We start from the raw sequence: 3,648 nt of genomic DNA on the forward strand, positions 1-3,648 counted from the left end.
AATATATGTATATATGTTAAAATTGTTTTTATATAAATGACATACAATACAAACATTGCGTTTTCACATGTTTAAATGCACTGTCAGTCTTACCATGACTAGGTTCACCTACTTTTATGTTATAGGGATGGTTTAAGTAGGTGTATTTGATTCCGAATGAGGCCGACTTTTAATAGCATTAGTGTTTTCCACCCTTATCGTCTTCTTGTGTTTATGAGTGAAGTTGCCGAAAGGGTTTGATAGGACGATGTGTTAAGTTAAAAGTATTAAATTAAAGTATTAAAACAAATCACATTTTGATAATGTGGATATAGAGATGGAAAAAGGGGAAAAGAAAGAATAGAGATAATGTAGGAAGAAAGGGACAATCTATAATGTGGAGATTGAGATGGAAAGAAGGGAAAAGAAAGAGTAGAGAGAATGTAGGAAGAAATGGACACTCTAAATAGAAAGAGTAAGAGCGTTGGCTTGCATAGAGAAAGAAAATGGGAGCTAGAGAATGAACCTATACACGGAAGCAAAGACAAAAAGAAAATAGATCGAGAGACAGAGAGAAAATGGGTCAAGACTTCTATGGAAGTAAGATGTAGTACACTTAGTGTAATAGGACATATGTTGATAATGTGTCCATAGAAGAAAGTGTAAACAAGTGCAATATATATATATATATATATATATATATATATATATATATATATATCCTCTCTAGTAAATGAAGGTTTTTTTTGCCAGTTGTTAAACTCTCATTCAATTTGCTAAATGCCATTTTGTAGTTATTTTAAATTAATTTTTTTTCCACGTGTCATTTTATAAGTTTTTCTATTTTATTACATTCCACATAATATTTTAATATAATAATTACAATAAATGTAGTAATAAATGGATATCAATTTCATTAATGAACTTACCTTTTAATTTCAAAATTCTCAAAATTAAAGGTCATTAATTTCTTTTATTTATTTAAATTATTTGTTTAAATTTAGAATATAAAAAATATTTCCATTATAATAATTCATTATTTTTTTATTTTCTTATAAATTCAAAGTTCTCAAATATTTTGACCTTTATATTTAACTTTTTTTTTTAAATTAACTCATTTAATATATGGGTCTCACAACTAGTATATATGTTTGCACTTGTTATAAAGTTTATCTCACTACGGAGTTGGACCTATGAGTATACTGCTATATATATATATATATATATATATATATATATATATATATATATATATATATATATATATATATATATATATATATATATATATATATCAAGGTTGTAAAAATCGCTCCACGGTCGACTGGTGTTAAGGGATTAATCGGTCTTGGTGGAGATTAATCGTGGATTAATCGGGGACCATAGATTATTAATAAAATATTTAAATTAATCAAGGATTAATATATTTTAAGAAAATTAAGTACTTAAAAAATAGGAAATAAGAGAATTTGTAATTTTAAAATTTGAAAATTTGAATTGGTATAATATTTGAAATTTTGAAAATTTCAGAGTAAAAAAAGTTTAATTTTTTGAATTTTTTTTTGACTTTTGTTGACCGATTAATCCTGCCAAGACCGATTAATACCGCCAAACCTGATTAATCCCTAATTTCCGCCAAACACAGTAATCCTAGTCGGTTGGAGAACGCCAAGCGATTAATCTACGATTAATCCCGATTTCTGCAACAGATATATATATATATATATATATATATATATATATATATATATATATATATATATATATATATATATATATATATATATATATATATATATTTGCACTTGTTATAGAGTTTATCTCCCTGGGGAGTTGGACCTATGGGTATACCGGTTATATATATATATATATATATATATATATATATATATATATATATATATATATATATATCATATCATACTATATTATAAAGGAAACATTTTTCATTTCACCACATTCATTTGAAACTCTCATGCATTTTTTCTTTCACCACATTCATTTGAAACTCGCATGACTTTTCAATTTCTTTATAATAATAATTATAAGTTGGTTAATAAGGTTAAATAAATATCAAACCTAATGTGTAATCATATATAAACTAAATTTCAATATTAAAATAATATATTTACTTCTACTTATAAAGTTATGTGTTGTTAACTTTTAACATATTATACTTAATTTATTAGTTTTAATATATTGTTGGATGTAAACCATTATCATTTTAATGACGCAATTTTGGAACAATTTGTATAAAATATTTAAATTATTAGTTTGAATATAACATTACAGGTCAACTTAAATATAAATTTTAGTTTAACTTAAACAAACCAAAGAATATTTTATAAATAGTTAAAAATAATTAATTGTAGTGTCTTTCTAATAATGATTATAAGTTGGTTAATAAGGTTAAATAAATATCAAACCTAAAGCGTAATCATAAATATATACTAAATTTTAATTTTAAAATAATATCTTTACTTCTACTTATAAAGTTATGTCTTTAACTTTTGACATATTAGACTTAATTGATTAGATTTAATATGTTGTTGTATGTAAACCATTATCAATTTCAAGCTACAACTTTTGAACAGTTTGGATTCATTTGAAACTCCCATGACTTTTCAATTTCTTTCTAATAATATTTATGAGTTGGTTAATAAGGTTAAATAAATATCAAACCTAATATGTAATCATATATAAACTAAATTTCAATATTAAAATAAGATCTTTACTTCTACTTATAAAGTTATGTGTTGTTAACTTTTAACATATTATACTTAATTTATTAGTTTTAATATATTGTTGGATGTAAATCATTATCATTTTAATGACACAATTTTGGAACAATTTGTATAAAATATTTAAATTATTAATTTGAATATAACATTACAGGGTCAACTTAAATATAAATTTTAGTTTAACTTAAACAAACCAAAGAATATTTTATAAATAGTTAAAAATAATTAATTGTAGTGTCTTTCTAATAATGATTATAAGTTGGTTAATAAGGTTAAATAAATATCAAACCTAAAGCGTAATCATAAATATATACTAAATTTTAATTTTAAAATAATATATTACTTCTACTTATAAAGTTATGCCTTTAACTTTTGACATATTATACTTAATTTATTAGAATTAATATGTTGTTGTATGTAAACCATTATCAGTTTCAAGCTACAACTTTTGAACAGTTTGGACAAAATACTTAAAATTTTAATTTAAATATAACATTACAATGTCAACTTAAATATAAATTTGAGACCCACTTGAAAAACCAAAGAATATTTTGTAAATAGTTAAAAATGATAAATTGTAGTGATAAATGCAAAAACTAAATTGTAATCTCAATTTGAGTAAAATATTTCCTAAAGATATTTTTATAATCGTTAAAAGTTTCAAATAAGTAGCTTAAAATAAATTACAATAACAATAGTTAAACATAACTCTATATAAATGATTATATTGTTACCTTTAAAATCAAAAAACAATGTTTGATGTTTTAAATAATTATAATGATAGAAATTAAAACATTGAGCAAATAAATTTAAAAAAATTAATTAACAATAACCACAACTATAAATAACATTAAACCATATATTATATTTAATTTTATTCATGTGTAACTCGCAGATAGAAGTCATTCAAGCGATTGAGATTATGCAG

The sequence above is a fragment of the Lactuca virosa genome, chromosome 3 (assembly GCF_052849685.1).
Source record: "Lactuca virosa cultivar CGN04683 chromosome 3, Lactuca_virosa_CGN04683_v6, whole genome shotgun sequence".
Taxonomy (NCBI): Eukaryota; Viridiplantae; Streptophyta; class Magnoliopsida; order Asterales; family Asteraceae; genus Lactuca; species Lactuca virosa.